This window comes from Cyrtonyx montezumae, unplaced genomic scaffold, assembly GCF_038088225.1.
Source record: "Cyrtonyx montezumae isolate F1298 unplaced genomic scaffold, pur_monq_1.0 scaffold_25, whole genome shotgun sequence".
In the NCBI taxonomy this organism is placed as follows: Eukaryota; Metazoa; Chordata; class Aves; order Galliformes; family Odontophoridae; genus Cyrtonyx; species Cyrtonyx montezumae.
Genome location: NW_027071992.1, coordinates 11859938 through 11878970, shown reverse-complemented (window position 1 = coordinate 11878970; position 19033 = coordinate 11859938). Strand labels below are relative to the sequence as shown.

General features: G+C 43.4%; 1 protein-coding gene across 3 annotated transcripts in view; it reads right to left on the bottom strand.

Moving 5' to 3' along the window:
• LOC136050809 (leukemia inhibitory factor receptor-like) overlaps window positions 1-8801 on the bottom strand; it is a 177837-nt gene extending 169036 nt beyond the window's left edge. The window contains exon 1 of one of the 3 annotated variants that reach the window (XM_065739923.1): window positions 8679-8801. The gene's annotated coding sequence lies outside the window, so the exon portion shown is untranslated. Of the gene's footprint in view, window positions 1-256; window positions 465-7874; window positions 7890-8678 lie in introns of those variants that run through there. The other 2 variants (XM_065739925.1, XM_065739924.1) reach the window with 2 other exon arrangements.
• Window positions 8802-19033: the final 10232 nt, after the last annotated feature.

Here is a 19033-nt window from a genome sequence, read left to right as displayed (position 1 = left end):
TTAAAGTAAACAGTTCTTCAAATCTCTGGGCTTAGACTGCAGAACCTTCTTCTCAAGTTCCATGAACCAAGCAGCCAAATGCCTTCAGAGATTACCTGTGCCCTCTGAAATGAAGGTATTTCAAAGCCATGGGGTGCTGCTGCTGGCTGTACAAATAAGTGCTGATTTATGCAAACCTCAGTAACCACATATATATGCATACTGCTCCTGACTATGACTAATTTGACCTTATGAATAAAGCTATGTATACACTTACATTTGCACTGCTGGCAGGAGCTCAGCTGCTGGAGCCTTTGATGGACTCAGCCCTCACTCTTCAGTGCAGGAGATATGAGTGCTGAAGTGGGCAGCCACAGTAGGTACCTGGAGCTAAGAGATTCATATATAATTAGTGGGGAAGAATGCTGCACAAGAGATTCCATCAGAAAAGATCTTGAATTGTAAGTACACCTTCTGTGCTTACATGTGCAGTGAGAGAAGTTAACACTGTTTGGAGCCCGTTAATGACCTAATTCAGCAGGCAGCTTGTAATACTGAGGGCTTGCTCCCATTATTGTCCGCAGTAATCACAGCCCAAACTCATCTCCAAACCAGAGACACTTACTGATTATCCAAAAAGCAAACAGCAGGGCAAAAGGGTGAAACAAAAGAATACATTTTCAAGGATACACATTTCGCATAATAAAACTACCTGCACAGCTTATTAGTTGAAACATGGGGAAGCAATTGGAAAATATTTAGTTTCCAGAGTATGAGTTTTATCATCACTCAAATGTACATTAGAAGTCACTGAAAAAAAATGTCCTCAAAACTAACATTCACTGGCAATGGAAATGGTCTAATCCAGTACAGCCAATTTACATGCAGAATTAAATAATTATATAGAGCAGACCAGGTCTGGGAGATAATCTGTTGCTGCAAAGCCTGAAATAATGCAACTATTTAGTTTAACAAGGTTACTTGATCACAGTTCTCTACTGCATACAAAGAAAATGCCACATAGCAGACTATCACTGAAAAGTGTTGTTTAGTTGTTTTGTTTGTTTTTTAATAAACCAAACTGGCATTGGCAAAACATTCCAAGGATTGGACAAACCACTTGAAATTTTAAGGATAAGATTGGATGCATTCCTGAAAATAATTCTAAATATGGGCTTAGCACAAGTATTTCAAATTTAAGTTTCAGGTTAATATTACACTAATGACAGCCTCGATTAGCATAAAAAGCCTACAGATCTTATATCTAGTTTAATTCTGAAGGAAGACAATACACAGTGGACAAACTACAAATTTTGAGATATGATTTAAAATAACAGTCACGTTGCAAGTTGTAGGATTTACATCCACACCAATTCCATCATTTGAAACGTGTAGTAACACTGAACCAAAAAATATCTTATTTTGAAAAATTCCCAGCACTCTGGAGAAGAGATAGGCCAATCACATTTAATTTGGAGGACAAGGCTGTTCTATATTGGGAACTCTGACAATGCTATTATAGCAGATGAATTATGAGTTACGTGCCTGGAGACCTGTGTACTAAGGACTTCTCATGGCTATGACCTTTCCTGGAGTATGGAGCAGGGGAAAGAGGGGAAAAGGAAGAGGAAAAGGTTGACTCTAGGGAACAGATATTATTATACTCACAACCAGCAGATACCCTAACAAAAGTAGAAGCATGTGATAAATATATGCAACTCACAATCACAGTATTTTGGTGCCTGTTACAGCTACCTCAAGACAACACTGAAGTTGTCTCTTTCTCAGTGCTCCACCTAGGATTAAGCATTAAAAGCTTATCTCCTTAGTTTTAGCTCACGAGTAGCTGTAAAATCACAGAGGTCAAATCTCTCTTTGGCTGCAGACGCTGAACCTGATTCAAAAAATAAAACACTGTGAAGATTAGTTGCAGATGGAACATATACAACTAATATTCATCTTTGGGCTTCAGGGCCTGTAGAAAAACAACTTGTAAGACTGACCTCTATAATGTTCTTCTGAAGTTCACTTGATCTAAGCATCTTTTTTGCCCTGTAGTATTATTAAAACCAATTATTTGAGAAAGACATTTTGTAGCTCTGTCCTTACTGATTTTATAGTTAGGAGAGGCCATCAGATCACCCAGTTCAAGAAGGGCAAATCAACAGTCAGCCATACAAACATGGTTAAAACTCATGGCAAGCAGCAGAGAGGCCTTGGCACAAGAGCTTATGGGTGACAGCACAAGCCCTGATCTGAGTGGAAAGAGGGCTGCCAGAAGAGTATCACCAGACAGCCTCAGAAGGAAGGCAGCTGTCTGCCCAAGCCAAGCAGAGCTGTGCCTCCTCTTCTGCTTGTCCCAATTTGCCAGTCCTTTGGGCTCTCCAAGATACATGCAATTGTAGTGCCACACTCAAATGTCCAAGTAACATGACATGCAACCTCACTTAAACCATCAACACCAGAGAAGTCTAAACCACCCTGAAGTACTGCATTAGAGATGCATTCTCAGGCTTAGCCTGAATGTGGCAGGCTGGCCATGGTGCTTAGGTCCACCACATCCAAGACTGGCCTAGGCCATTTCACAGTACACAGCCCAGTCAGAGCCTGGCTCCAAACCAGCTTTTTGTGAGCTGCTCAAAGTGCTCACAAAAAAGAGAAAATGGATTTAAATCATTAGGCTGAAGTGTATTGCATGCCCAAGGGAAAAGCATGAGGAACATTTGAAGGAACAAAACCAGCTGGAAAGGAGCTGGCTTACTCTGCTCATCATGCTAGTCAGGCTTGTGACAGGTCACATCCACACCATCCGGAGTAAATGCTTAACCACACTATCCAGTCGAAAGAGCCTGCATCTCCTCTTGAAAGGGATTAATGAATTTATTCATGGAGCAAAACTAGTTTAGATGGCCAAGGCCAAAAAGTAAAACAGCACGTCCGAGCAAACCATCTTTGACCATCTCTTTAACTCAGACTGCTATTATACCATTAAGCAACTTCTATAATAATTACAAAATTACACAACTACAAGAAACCCACATAATTTCCAGATAGTATTCATTATCTAGAGTACAAACACATTGCTGTACATAAATTCCATGATTCTTGTGCTACAAACCAGGCCACCGTGATACGAAGTTAAGATGATTCGGTCAGTACTACTGAAGCTACTACCAGTGCACCTGAAGCCCCAGGTAATGCTCTAATCAAGTCTACTACACCAGTGAAAAATTTTGGCTGGCCTAGAAGATGTTGTAACATTAAAAAAAAAAAAAAAAACCAACAACAAAGAAAATCCACCTTCAGCTGCTGAAGACTTCAGGTGGCCGAGGCTGGCTTGTATACTGCGCTCCTTGTACTGATGGATGATTCCCCTCAGTTCCTAAGCTTCCAAGAGAGAAAAGAAACTCTATTCACAGATACATGTGGCCCAGGAGACCATCCTGCTACCTCCACACCAAGCTGGCAACACAGGCTGCTTATGCTCTGCTTTTTGGCATGGTAGAATGAGGCAGGGAATTGCTACAGTGCCATCTTTGTTTCCAGGACACATGCTTTTATAACTTGAGCTCCCTGAGGTAAAAGGCATAATTTGGACTCCACAGCTGACAGCTCAGCAGTTCTCTGCCTATGGGATAAGAGAAGGCTGCTTCTGTTGTAGCAACAGTCTTTGTCATCACTCCAGTGCCAGCTACAGACAGTGCATGGAAAGCATGGGAAACATATGTCCTTCAAAACCTTACACCCTGACCAACACTCATACTGATGGGTTAGAAGCTATATTTAGTTGAAGCATTCTCTCCGTGCAGTGAAATCCACTTCTAGGAGTGACTCCAGAGAGCAGTAAAGGCAGGAAGGCAGCAGCGAAGGGGCAAAAGCCACTGCTACGAGCTCCTGGCTCTTGTAAGAAGGGCAAGGACCTTGCAGTCATATACCTAGAGGGCTCCCATCACCTGTAAATCCAGGAATTACACACTTACCAGAGGAGGAAGGATAGCAATGATCAATAGCCTGGTGGTTACTACAAAAAGCCTTAACCAGAGTTTGAAACTGCTAGATACCATTAATTCTAGTTATTATCTGTTGACTCATGATTCAGTAAGCAAAGTGGACAAGAAACAAGGGAATCTTTGTTTTTGTGGGTAGTTGGTATTCAATCTGCCCCCTGCCCTACAATGGTGGGTAAGAAAGTAGCTCTAGCCATCTAGGAATTTATATGTCCCTCACTACTGCCATAGTAATGAGTCTGGAAGAAATCCAGAAGATTCTGGAAGAAATCCCTGGAGACATTTAAGCACCTATAAAACCAGAATTTGTAATGCTTAGACCTAAAACAACACGTTCCAAAATCCCATTTAGTTGCAGCTAAATATTTAAGAGAAAAAAAAAAGAAGGGAGAGAAAAAAAGAGAGATGATTATTTAAGCATCACCATACATACATGCACATGATCTCTAAGTTTGATAAGACCAGAAGACCTGACTAACACTTATATGCAATCATAAGGCAATTGTTTTCTCATCTATCCCAGCCAATAAAATGTGCACATATAACCATCTAGCATGAGGTTCCCCCAAATAAGCAGTCAAGAAATCTATAGCAGTGTTCTACTTGCTGAGGTGGCCCAAAGACTGCAGAACATGCCAGCATGCAGGAAGCATCTGTGACTGTGCTGGACACTAAGACACGAGCCAGGACAGAGACTTCCCCAGTCCTTCTGTAGATGACATTTCTCTTCATGGCTTCAATAACCTCTGACTCAGAGTAGGACTCTATGTCCTTGTGAGGGAGACTGAAGGACCACGGGCTCCAAGCCCTGCTCTCAGGGATTACTCATATCTTTTATATTAAGCTGCTTATAGAGTGAAGTACATGAACTGGCCTTCAAGGCACAACCACTTCAAATGCTATATCTAGAAGAAAGCAGTTCATTTTTCTTATTTTTAGACAAAAAAAGAAAAAAAGATGCCTGACAGTGAAAAACTATTTGTAATTAAATATGAGGAGAAAAGGCACACTAAAACACAAAACCAATACAGGTAAATCCAGCCCGTTTTGTTAACAGCAGTAAAACTGATTTCCACACCTGTTTTCCACATCTCAGTAGGTATGGATTGATGCCTAACCCAGAGTAACATAAAGTATATTGTCTGATACATTCATTTAAGCAAGTACCTTTACACCTTCATCAGATCTTCCTTGCAGTGCTAAAGAACATCCCTCCGCTTGAGTCCATTCTGTATTTCAATGTCAGTTCCAATATAAGATGTCATTATTTATGTTACCACTACGTCCTATCTGTATTACCGAAAATGGAACAAAACCAATCCATGAAGCTTTCTGATTTCCTTCTTCCCTTTTCCCTGAAAGTTGCCATTCACAAAATCGCAGGGGTTGGAAGGGACCTCAAGAGACCACTGAGTCCATACCTCCTGCTAAAGCAAATACCCTACAAAAAAAAATCACACAGTTGGGCATTCAGGCAGGTCCTGAATTTCATCTCCACAGAAGGAGACTCCACAACCTCTCTGTGCAGCCTGTTCCAGAGCTCTGTCACCCTTACCAGACAGAAGTTCTTCTGCACTTTGGTGCAGAACTTCCTATGTTCAAGTTTTAGGACATTGCTTCTTCTCCTGTTGCTACACACTACTGAGAAGACCTCATCCACTTGCCTCCTATTTCCCTTTTGATACTTATAAACATTTATCAGATCCCCTCTCCATCTTCTTTTCCCAGGCTGAACAGACTCAGATAACCCAGTCTTTCATAAGGGAGATGCTCCAGGCCCTTTATCATTTTTATATCCATTTTTAATTCAACACTTTTAATTCTTTGTATCCTTTCTAATTCAACAGCTCTAATAAGCTCATTACAAGAGAATATAAACTGACTTTCAAAAACATGCAAGATTTTTGTTTACATCTTGCAAATGTATGAACATTCCTTGGGTTACACAGTGGAATGGTTGAATTTAGCATCCTCTGCTTTCCTCTGAGTGCTAACATATAGCATAACTGGAATTTACCTGGTCACATCACCTACTGAGTCATTTGCAGAAAAACATAATCCATCTGCATCATCCTTGTGACGCACTGCACTCTGCAAGATAGAGTCAGAATCCATAAAAACCTCCACTGTTTAAGACTGCCAGACATATTTTACTTGAGGTACCATTTAATCTTTCAGGTATAATTCTTACCAGCATACATCAACCCTTCTGCTTAAATACATCTGCTCTCATGGCACAAAACTCATTTTCAGGGACTCACCAGATTAAACAATTCATGCTCTAACAGAGCTGCTTATTGACAGTACAGACTCTGCTACAGTGCTACACATAAAGATGTATAAATAAATCCATGTATATATTATGTTTACTAAAGTTCTTAGAGTAAGCCTGGGCTGCATATGATGATGAAACAGACCTGACTTTGTAACAGTAGATGTTAACTTATCTAGCAGATGAAAATTAAAGATCCATGAGCTCAGTGCTAAAATTGCAGGAGAAGCTTTATCACCTGTGAAAATAAGTTTATCTTTCTTGGAGAGTATCTCCACCCATATGGCTGCTACTGTCCATTCCACAGTGTCCAGCAAGTCTACGGGCATGCCCTCACCTAAAGGTTACATCTCTCCCTTTTCTCAGCACACCTGTGAAGGGATTTTGCACAACCTATCTCCCTGATAGTGCTTGCCACCAGTTGCACAAAGTGACTGAAAAGGTATGTTCAGTGCACAATGGAAATTCTTATCACTTAATAACGCTGATAAAAGTTTGAATAGGTAAAACAGTGATAAGATGAAAGGATGTGAAGACTGAGTAAACAGAAAGCAAAACCAAACAAATCATGTCATCTACTAGAAAGCTATACTATAGAGCAGCTCCAAGGCAGCTACCTTTAAGCTCTTGATTTGTGGACATCTCCATCGTCCTCTGGTTTAGATACACATCCCTGCAGACCCGCAGCCTCCTGACGCTAGGCTGTTCTCTGCAGCCTGAGCAGACCTCTCAGCAGAGACCTGCTGACGCCTGCCCAGCTACCAGCTGGCAGCCGATGCTCAGCAGTAGCAACCAGCTGCAGCATGGCACTGTTCAATGTGCAATTCTCCCTGCATTTGCTTCTGCCTTTCCCACATCCTAATCCTTCCTTCATCAAACATCATTTTTGCTTTAATCTTGAGTCACTGGGGCCCAATCCAGGAGTGCTTGCTCTCCTTTATCACCAAAAGCAAATGGAATTCAGTGCTTATCTTTATCACCACAACCGTACAGCATACAATGGTTGAGAAGTTAAGAACAAGCATGCAATTTTTTTGTAATGACAAGTTTATGCATTTTCCCCCACAGCATTATTAATAACGCATATGTGCACCAACAGAATGACATGAAACAAAACACTGTTCCCTTAGAGAGGGAATGTGCCAGAACATGGACCCTCATCTTCCCAACAGCTGCCAGATCTGCTGAAACTGAGTAACGGCCAGGGTCCACGCTATGTGCTGAGGATTTAAGAAGAATTTAGAGAGTTTGTGAAAAACAGTAAGGAAAAAAGTCAGAAAAGACTTCCAAGTGCGATGTCAAAATGATAAGCTTAAGTAACATGCCAAACTTCATGTACAGCAGAAAGCTACCCAATCCCTGTGTGATGCGATGTCAAATTCCTGAAGGAATTTAACACCTGACTGTTTTTGCAACAGAAACTTTAAGCACGAATGTCTGTATCAGAGAACCAAAGGGAGAGTTCCAACACAATAGTATGTAGCTGAGGTCCCCCTGGATACAAAGGGGATTTCAATACTTATCTGAAGCCCGAGTCCCATTTACAGAGAAGTAGCGAAGTTCCCTGGCATTTGCAATTAGAAAACAGAAAAGCCACATCTATCACTAATTCTTACCGGAGCAGCACCCAGCAAGCCAGCACAACATGCCCTGTTCTGACTTTTAACACTGGAACGATGTTTCTTCCAGAAACGCCTTAGAGGATGAGGGCGATCTTTTTTTAAACATGCTTTCTAAAGGCACCAGAAATGCAACCCCTTAAAATAGAGGCGGCAAGCTGCCACTGCCGGCGCGCGAGGTGCGCCCGGATGCTCCTGGCCGCAGAAAGGGCTCTGCATTCCCTTCCCAAGGTCCTGTTTCTTTTTTTAATGTTGTGGTAAAGATGCCACCTTAAAAAATAATAACAATAATAAATGATGATAAATAAAAACGCACGCAAGAAGAGGCGTAAATATTTACCCGCTGCTCGGTCCTTGAACCCACCAACTTGCCGGCCAGCAGAATGAGCAGTCGACACAACACTGCCTCTTTATAAGCGCCAGCTCCGAGTAGCGGCTGCCTTCCCCGCCGCCCTCCCCCGGGGCAGCCCGAGCCCGCCGCCACCTGTGCCGGCTCCGAGCCCCGGCCAACGCGGGGGACACGGCCCCGCGAAGCACCGCCGGCACAGCGGGAGCTCCGTGCCCGTCCGCGCGGAGGCAACGCGGGGATACGGCGCGCCGCGGGTATACGTCGCGCCGCGGGGCTCGCCGCCCCACTCTCCCCCTCCCCCTCCCCTTCCCCGCCGCCATTCGCCCCTCCCCGAGGCGGGTGGAGGGACGCGGGGGGCACTTCCCGGCGCGGTCCCACTCCCAGGTGCGAGCGCGGCCCCCTGCGCGGAGGCGCCGCCGACGGAAGCCGCCCGGCCCGGGTCCGGCACTCACCCGCCGCCGCCTCGCCCTGCCCTGCGGCGGCCTCATGCCGCGGGGGTGTGCGCAGTGCCCGCGGCGCGATCCCGGGCGGCCCAGCTCCGGCGGGCAGCAGTGCGCAGCGCCGACAGGAAGGAGGGATGGAGCAGGCAGGGAGAGGGAGGGATGGAGGAGAGGGCCTGGCGGGCTGCCTGCGGGAGGAGCCTGCGCGGCGCATCGCCCGGCGGCGCGGCTGCCCGGGCGGGAGGCAGCACCCGCGGGCCTGCCCCCGGGGCGCGGCTGCTCGTGGCACCTGGCAGCCCCGGGCTGCTCGTGGGCAGCGCTGCCTGTGGCGTCCTGCGCTCAGCCAGGGGAGCGGTGGCGATGGTTTCGTAGAGCTGAGGATTTCTGTTTCTCCCTGGTGGTACTGCACGACTTTAGCGTCAGGGTTTGGTCAAGGCAGTGTTGCTGAAGATGCTTCAGCAGCCGGTGGGCTCCGGCAGGCTGTTAAAAGCAGACTGAAGTCACAAATCTGATCATGCCTGGACCCCTCTGAGACTGTCAAACACCGTTCTCAGAAAAAAAAAAAAACCCTCTTATTTCCAGCATCTCGGACACCACCAGCCCTCCAGGGTTCAAAGTGTTGGTCCAGGCCCTCAAGTGCAGGCAGCTCTTCACTCATTTTGTATTTGCCTCCAATTTTTGAGGTCTGGGACTCAGCCTCCAGCAATTCTCTGAAGCCACAATAGCTACATGCCAGCCTCTCTTTTAAATCAAACTTCAAATTTTCACAATCCCACAGTCTCAAGAGTCAAGCAATTAAAAATATATATACCACGAGGCCCGTAAAATCAGAAGAGCTGGCAAGCCTGTGGCTCCTCTTCTGTTCCCCAGCAAACCACAGCAAGACTGAGAGAAAAAGTAAGTCCTCAGTTTTCCTTGCATTTTTTTCTGCTCGCATTCTCCTGCAGGGGGTTTCTGTGTTGCTATACATGCTTTGTTCTCAGAGCCAATATAGTAAGGAACTGCATGTACTTGTGTGAGAGTCCTGAGCCAGACTTGCGTCCCATCTTTGCATCCACGTGGATGTATCTGAGATCTCCAAAGCCACTCTCCCACAATCGTGCACGTTCCCTACCCAGGCTAAGTGAATATAGACTATTTTGTAGAGATTAAATCTCCTGTCATTTCTTCTCCTTTCCAGTGTTTTTGCTTGTGCAAAGAAAGTTGAAGTTGCTGTAAGCTAGAGCAAGGACAACGTGAACCTTGTGGTTGGGTCTCTTCTGGCTCAAGAGCATGCTTGACTTCAGGCCTCCTGAGACCATTGCCTATCCATTGACCTGTGTCACCTTCTTAAGAGGAGAGGCTGTGTCTCCTTGTACACATACTGTTCTTGGGAAAGAAGGGTAACAGTGTTTGGAGAGAAGCCCTGGGCAGCAAATCCCAAGCACTAGATGATGTTTTGTCCTGTTACAGATTTCAACATTTGTAACTCCAAGGATGAGCAGGCACTGGGAGAGCTCTCTTCCTGGTGGTCTTCCAACCAGTAGATTTAAGCAGTTACCTTTCTGGCATGTCAGCCATCTCTTCACAGTCTCAAGTGTCTCCTGACTGCAAGGGCATGCTGGATGCCTAATTGTGTGCTTTGGGCTTCACTGTGCAGTCCAGACACATGGTGATTTGCTATGTCAGCTGCCTAGAACCAGTTCTGTATTTATTTTCAGTAGTTTCCATTCTGTATCCCTTCTTTCTATCTCATAGCAAACAAAGCTGCAATGGAACCAGTTGTATCCCCAGCACCAGAAAGCTTGGGGTGGAACTGGCAGTTTTGTTGTGCCTGATGTACACAGGCTGCACAGGATACAGTTGGTCCATGTGCTGTGGATGGTAGCCCCATAAATGCAGGTTTCCATCCACAAAAGGGATACAATAACTTGTTTTTTGTGGTGGTTTTTTTTTTTTTTTTTTTTTTGAAGGCTTTTTATATGTCAAATTAAATTGTACCACCTTCCTTTTCTGCAGCTCGTGTTACTTTTTTCCTTAGTAATGGCTACTTGGCATCTCACTTGGCAGGAAGCCTTCCTGAACAAGGAATGCATACCATGGGTAATTGCAGAGGATCTGGCTCATTTTCTATATGACAAACACTATACATTTGGACCATTTTCTCTTTTTAATTAGCCAGGCAGCTTCTCTGTAAACTGTATACATTCTGTACAGGAACTGGGGAAAGAAGTGTCTGTTTGTTTGTTTGTTTGTTTTTTGGAGCAGGAAAATTTGATTTTGAAATGAGAAGCTGCCAAGAGAAATCAGAGGTAGGGGTCATTCCTGAGGTGGTTTTGAAGTTCTGGTATTGGATTTAACAACTCCATGTTCCGTGGCACCATTAGAAGTTAAGAAACCTTGACCAGCTGCCACGTGAGACAGTTTTATAGTAAAAGTTTCAAGGTGATAAAGCTACAGATGGTTGAGTTTCTGTTACCTGCTTGCTATACAGTTGCTTATTTAAATAAAAATATCCCATGAAGTAATGGTTGCTCTGATTGTCCTTGCCCTGTAGCTTTTGATCCACAGAAAATATGCCATCTATGCATCCTGACTCACCCTGCAACTTTCCCTGTGAAATGTCACAGCTGCTATATTTTAAAACAGAACTTATCTGCATGTAGTACATATACGCATATTTTTGTTTCCTGCCTTATCTCCAGTTTCCAGAAAATTGAAGGGTAGATGCTGGAACACATGCTGTGTCTTTACAGACTTAGTGCAGGATTTTGTCTTCGATTTTAATGGCAGCAGAGCTCTGCCTTTCAACATTAGTGCTTGGGCAATGAGAGAGGAAGATTTAAGTCTTTCCGGATAGCGGGCTAGTTTTAGTTTATCTGAGTTTATCTCAGTGCCTCATATTACTTACAGAACAACTTGTCTGCTCTCCAGATCAGAAAAATTCCAACTGAAAGTGAGAAGCTCAGCTAGGACATTTTCATTAATGAGAGTTTCCTGGAGCCATTTAGTCTTGCTGTTAAGGGTGTGTTGGTTATTTATGGCAGGAAAGGAACGGATGTGTTGATGTTCTGGAACTTTTCCTTTGTGCATTGTTTCCCATTTCACAGTTGTATTTGGCACCCACTTTCCTCCAGCCAATAAAGAATATTAAAGAACTTCCTTTGCTGAGAAGTTGTGTGCACATTTTACAGACCCTACCATTTAAACAGAACTGTGATGTAGCACTTCTACCAATATTTACAAAAGCTAGAGATTGTAAATATGTAATATCATGAGGGAAGGTCTGCCAGTTTTTCTTTATATGGACTACCTATTCCTGTTTTTGTTTTTGTTCTTTTAATGATTATATAATGCAACCAGCAGAGCGAATTTGGGCCTGACTGAATGTATTCAGGAAAGCCAGTAACAAAACTCACACTGGCTGTGATAGGACAAGGAGGAGTAGGCTCTGCTCTGCCAAGAATAACTTCAAGTTATTCATATGTGCTGGGTACTGCATATGTTTTAGTGCACTTGAAAAGCAACAGATCTTTCCTACGAGATCTTGGTGGAAGCATCCCTGTGTTGTCAAGCTGTATTGGAGCTATTCTTGGAAATGAGTATTCTGACCCCAGAGATACAATCTCTTTGTAATAAATATTTTTCAAATGCAGAGAGTTTCTGTGTCTTTAGGGACTTACGTCTGCAGAGCCGAGTGACATATTGGCAATATTTTGCTAAAAGGCTTTAAAAAAATTCTCTGGTCTTCTTGATTGACAGGAAAACCATGTAGTTTGTTGTGGTTTGTCTGTTTGCAGGGAGGAACAGTGAAGGACTTTGATCTGCTGACCTGCACTAGTTTAGATAGTGCCGTGAATTTAAAAGAAATTGAAAGAAAAATACTACTTGCCAAAAATAATTATGCTGAGGGCACTTGCATTCCTCTCACTAGAAAAAACACCTCAGATGCCTGAAAACTACATTTGGTGGAAATACGAGAGTCATTACCAGTAATAAGACCCTTATGGTTTGCAGTGAAGGTGAAGCTTCACCCACGCAGTACAGAGATGCTAGCAAGGAGATCTCATTGCCATACACAGCCAAACATCTCCGTCCTGTCCACATGATCTGATCAGGGCTGCTTAGGACAAGGGGCAGCAGCTTATGTCCTCACTAAGTATGTTAGGTTTGACTTGACTAGCTACAACGAATATTTTTTGAACCAGTATTTCATATTTTCACTACAGAAGCAGATTTATGCAGTGATTTTGCCTCAGAACCTTGCTTGCCACATCCTCCAGGAGCCTTAGGAAGAGCTTCTGCCTGTTGCTGTATTCTGTTGCTTTACCATCTTTGTGGCTACTGTCTTTTTGTTGGGAAGATGTTACATGAGCCCATGTTATCAGAGCATGAGTTTTGGGTAAAAGCATACCTGTGTATTAGCAACAAAACTGAATCTTCTGGACTTGATGTAAACATCAGTTGCTTCCCAGTTTAAGCAGGTGTGCTATCCTGCTCTTGACTCTGCTAGCAATGTAAAGTTCAGCAAGTGCTTAATCATTAAGTGGGATTGAGTTCTGTTGCAGTGTTCCATACAGTAGCCTGAGAGGTCAGTCTTCATGTCAGTGAAATAAGATACAGCATATTTCTTGGAAGAAAATGAAGCTAACTATAAATCTCTGACAAACACAATAAACACTGACAAATGGTAACAATCTTACTAACTGTGGAAGGGTTGGTGGAACCAGTCCTAGAACTAAGTCTGATTTATGGATATGAAACTGAAGAGGCTTACTTTGCATAGTAGTGGAAGGGCCTAATTACCTCATGAAAAAAGGGATTTATGAGAGTCACAGCCTAATTCAGATTAGTGGTAGCCAGACAAGCATGGAAATATGCAAGTAAAATATGCTGAGGACATCTCAGGCATTCATATACTCTTCATACTGCAAGTCCTCCGAGTGGCTTCCCAACATCAGTGTATTACATTCAAACATCCTTTCTCTGTGTAACTTTTGTCTACCCCCCCCCAACTTAGTCATTCTTTTCACTATGGTGATGGCTTCATTTCCAGTGCTATTTCTGTCTGTCACATTTTTCTACTTGCCAATTTATCAGACAGATACTGCCATGCTTTTTCTAAGAGATCTCGCAAAGAAATCTGTCCTGTGCTTATTAAGCTGATGCTTGTGTGATACTTCAGGTTATCTGTGCTTCAGTCCATGGCCTGAACATGCCTGATGAATGTTGGATGAATTTGAAGCAATAATTCAGCTGTCCCGAACTCTGCATGCACTCAGGAGCTGACATCTACATCAACAGGAGCTGTTCAAAAAGAATTCCTGTAAGTCAGTTGAGCAGCCAGTACCAGTGAATAAGTGATTAAAATTATCAAAATTTTCCCTGCACAAAGTTTCCAGGCAGCAACACCCTCACCCCCTACTGAACCATATCCAAGGGAAAAATTATATCTTCTCCCATCCATACTATCCTTGGACAGAGCTGTGAGCCCACTCATTGCTTGGAACCAAATTTCTGTGCATCAGCATAAAAGCAGGGAGACAAAGACAGCTCAGCCAGAGAGGAGGTGGAGATACCTAGCAAATGGTTTGCAGGAGCATATGAAGTTCTATATTTACACAGGACGTTGTGTTTGTTTTGTCAGTCATTCCATGTTGTTTTTACAGGCAATATTGTGTAGTAGATCCTTATAGCCCCCTGAGGTGTCTATGTAGAGGGTGAAAAGTAAACTAAAGGACACATTTAAGGATGGTTAAGTCCTGTGATCCACATACTTTCTGCTCACATTGCTCTTTAGCTGTTCTCATGTCTCAGAGCATCTATCTCACGTCCAAGAGTTCTCTAATGCCGAATATGGCTCCAGCATGCATAGGCCCCACAGTATCATATTAAGCACTCTGATGATCTCTTTAAGATCCATTCCAGGGTATGGTCTGCATTATGCCACTGACATATGAAAGCTGTAGTGGGTAGCCAAGCTGAAGAGTGAGACCACATGCTGAGATGTAACTAGTGTAACTACAAGAAAACAGGTTAAAAAATGTGTTTGGGACTTCTTTTTGGTCTCAGTACTACATAACATAGTGCATTAGAAGTTGAGATGTTATAGCATTAAATAATGTACAAGTAACATATCTTAAGGTGTGGGTTTGTAAGATGCCATGCTAAAATCCATTTATCAGAAGCAGATTTTTCTGTTATATGTTTGACTTTACAAGTATTATTTGGTGTATCAGTACAGACCTTTTATTAGCCTGCAAGAGACCTCTGGTTAACCACAATTCTCTTGCAGGCTAATAAAAGGTCTGTAAAAACATATAAGCAGAAACTCTAGCTTTAGTAAAGAAGTATATCCCAGTATATTTGAAAGGCAGGTTACGGTTGTCAGATGGGCAGCAATCCCAACCCTGGCTTCCACCCAAGGAATGATTTCTTTCAATCTTCAGGGCTGTATGATTAAGCTTCTTCAGGCAGAGAACTGTTCTATGAAAAACTCTTACAGCATGTGTGTGCAGCACTGCTGACACCAGGAACATACTGACATGCTTAAAACTGTACTACTGAGCATGCTCTGTCATGTGCCACACCCTTGCGAAGTTGGATGTCTAGGCAATCTCTTTTGCCTCTTGGGTCACTTGAAATGTAACCATCCCTGTGTCATTGATTCCCATTCATTAACACTGAGCTGAAGCAGAGATTCACAATAATACAGCTCTGCTCTGTCCTCCCAGCTATGAGGCACAGCTCACCACTGAGGTGGTAAATCATGTTTTTGAGGCACCTACTGCAAGTGCACAGGGCACAGGCTGAGTTAATGCATGCCAAGATTAGTCTTTGGCAGGTACTTTTGCAGCAGCAGTATGAGCTTGAGCAAACACCTTGCCACTTCTGTGGAGAATCACAGAAGTGATTCTGCTTCTCCACTCTATTTTGTTGGTATGAATCTTAGTGCATATCCATACAGAAAGATCAAGGAAACAATTCCATTATTTTTAATTAACCTCCACTGAAGGTATTTTTTTTAACTGAATAGTTCCCCTGCTGTCAAGTACACTGAACACAAACATCAAGTCATTGGAGGGCTAGTAGGAAGTTGAATAAACAGGAAAAAATAGCCTAGGGCAAAGGTTTAAGGGCTACAGCCTGGAATAAATATCCAAGGGCAAAAGTTGAAGCAGCACTCCTGCTATGTGTCAAACCACAGTCCTGGGCTCCAGGCTGTCCCTAGGCTGGGAGAGATGGTGAGCTCATCCTTCAGCTATGAATCTTAGCCACTGGACTGGAGTATTTCAGGCATGGTCAAGGACTCAAGTGCACTCACAATAGCCAGGATGGACTCAGCAGAGACCTGATGCTGACAGGGAAAACTGAGGACAGACGATTGTCCAACAAAAGTGACAACTGAGGGAGCAGAGGGGGCAAAGCTGTGTCTCTAAAAGATCTCAGTTCTTTGTATTTTTTTCTGTACCTCAGCACATGACAGCTCTACTTATCCTCTTCAGACCTCTATAGACAGGTCATTTGGGTATCCACTGTAGCTGAGTATCCAGATTACAGAATAACCTAAATAAGGGCTTTTTTAGTCTATGAATTAATTTTGAGGCACTTCACTATAATGGCTGCAGAGGTGCCTGGCTTTGGCATGCTGGCTGTTGAATACTGCTTTGGCCTTTGCCTCTTCCCAGCTTTATGCACAGGGTTGCTGTAGGATTCAACTGGGAGTGGAATCTGCTTAAGAGTGAAGCAGAGCAGTACTCAACCTTTTTAACATTCCTTATGCCTGAATTAGACTGACAGTTCTCCTTCACTTAGAGGAAAATTGAGAACTTAAACTATAGAAGTCCAGACACACTGTTTGCTGGACCTAACATATACGATTACAAATCAATGCAAGCATCTAGTGAACAGGGAAAAAGGCTTGCAGTAAGCAATGTGCTGAGCATGGGTCATTCTTCCTAAACAAAAGCAAACAGCTGTTATCTCACTACTTTTCTTAGTTTTATTTTCCTACACAGCACTGTAAGCTAAGGTTTTGCTGTCTGTTATATGCACCAGCAGGCAACAATTCCTCAGTGCCTTGTTCTGGACCTCTGGCCACACGTATGTATAGTCTTCTTCATTATGCTTGTAATTATCAGGAGTAATGCCAAGGAAGACTAAATGTCTCAAACTTTAAGATACGGGATATACACACTGTGTGGAGTCAAATCTAGATGAAATATCTCCTGGATTTGGAGATGTGGACACTAATGTCCATCTTCTGTGTTTTTCCTCTTCTATCTATGCGCAGTCCTTAAGCCAGTTGACATTTTTAGCCTAAAACCCTGTCCTGGATTTAAACACTAGAGAATTTTCTCCCTTTGAAGTTACGTGGGAGAAACCACAGATGTTATCATGTGTGGTTGGAGTGATCACCTCCATCTCAAGAGGTGGTAAAAGGCTTGTTGGGAGGCCAGAAAATGGGTGCAAGGGGCAAGGTCACTTCAGAGGATATTTCCTGTGTCTAGAGTGCTCTGACCACGTCATTAGGCTAGAGGGCACTGTCCACTCTGCGTCTGAAGCTTGGCTGTCCTTTCAATAACAGAAGTTAATCTACAGGAACAGAAAAGGCTGGAGGAGAATGAGTGAGTGTGCCAGCAATGCAAATTCCTGGTCACTGCTCCAGGGAATGCTGGTGCATTTCTTGTATGTTCAGGTGCTGAAGCTGTGTGTTTTCACACTGAGTAGTTAAGCTTGATGAGGAAGCTGGGGAGAAGCTTGTATTTACCCATGACAGTCACACTATGATTCAGCCTGTCCCTTATTACAGACAACAACCTTGACCAACCTTGTGCAATCTTACCATTTTCTCGGAGGAACTCTTGGGACTCTTTGGGGTTTTATTCCAGAAAGACCTTATTCCTCCCACAGAGAAACCCACACAAGAGAGCGTCAATGGAAAGACTTGCTGAAATTTATGCTCCTTCTAAAGTTAACATAAGTTCTGCCAGTAACAGTTCTTTTCTTTAGGGTCCCAGTGGTAAAGACTTTCCCCATACCTTCCACATCTGGAGGAAGCAGGAGATCCTAAGAGTTTTGTAATGCCCTTCTGTTTGGGCTCTGCCTGTAACACAGCTCAAGCAGGGCCTACAGTAGCTGCTGGCATGTACCAACTGAAGCTCAGTAGCAGGCAGAAAATGTGACTCTCAGGAGGTAACAGCTGATAATTGTGTTCTGAGCAGTTAGAACAGAATGGCAGTGTCTTTCAACAATTCCAAAGCAGGCATCTCACAGCTCCCTTGTCCACAGCTCAGCAAGGTTCCAGAACAGGGAGACAAACTCATATACTACACAGAAAGGTGATAGTGGTTGCATAAATCATTGCTTTTTTTTTAAGATTTGATTGCCAGAGAGACTGCAGGCTGGCTGTTATTGCTGCACATGGATGTGAGATCTGTCCTAGTAATGCAGCTGGCTCTGGTTCCAGAAGGAGGGAGTGTACCAAAGGCTCCAGGGAGGATTTGTACCGAGTCACCTGTGGGATGGGTTCCCACAGCTGGCAAGAGGCAGAGCAAGAGTAAGGTGTGCTTCCAACTCAGCACAGTCTCTGTCTGACCCAGAACAAGCATTTCAGTTTCAGATGATCTGGGGGACAGTAATGTCACAAACACTAAACAATCCTATCTAGCTACTGCTTTGCCAGTGCTCTTTCCACTTTGTCTTTTTTTCTTTTTTTCCTTCCACTGTCCTTTCATCCTTCTCTCTCTGCTCTTTTATTACTCTGAAGCTGGGCAAAGGGCTGGTCCCACACTTATACCCAGAGGGCTACCCTCTGTTGTAGAAATCTCCAGAGATGCAGCCGTCATGTCACGACAGCAATCACTGACCAGAAGTGATGCTATTCCTATTGCTATTCCTATCTTTTGAGATAAACCAACATGCTGCAGGGCCAAGCTACTAAATAGCCTACCCAAAGATCTTCTCTGCTAATTGCAGCTCTTTATGGAGAAGTAACTTTTACAGGAAATCTCTGCAATGGAAACAAATAAGAAGTATGGTACTCCTAAGTTTAGAGAGGAAGAGTTATCTCTGTGTTTGGATAGTCATTTTTCTGCTCCCAGCAGTTTGGAAAGATAAAGCTGTGTAACTGCTAAGTTTTATTAAGGGTCATAAACAGCTCCATAGTTACTAGCTTAATGTTTAATATAAAATCTGACTATGCAAAGTGAGTATGAATCTGTCTGATTTATGCAGAGGCAGATCAAGTCTATGCAAATCTTTGCTGTCTGTTTTATTGAGAAAAGTATTGCACTTCCTAACATATGGCCTGCACCCTCACAAAACCATTCCTGAAAAAAGATGAATGGAACAGAGAGCGTGATTTCAGTGACGTTATCATTAGAAAG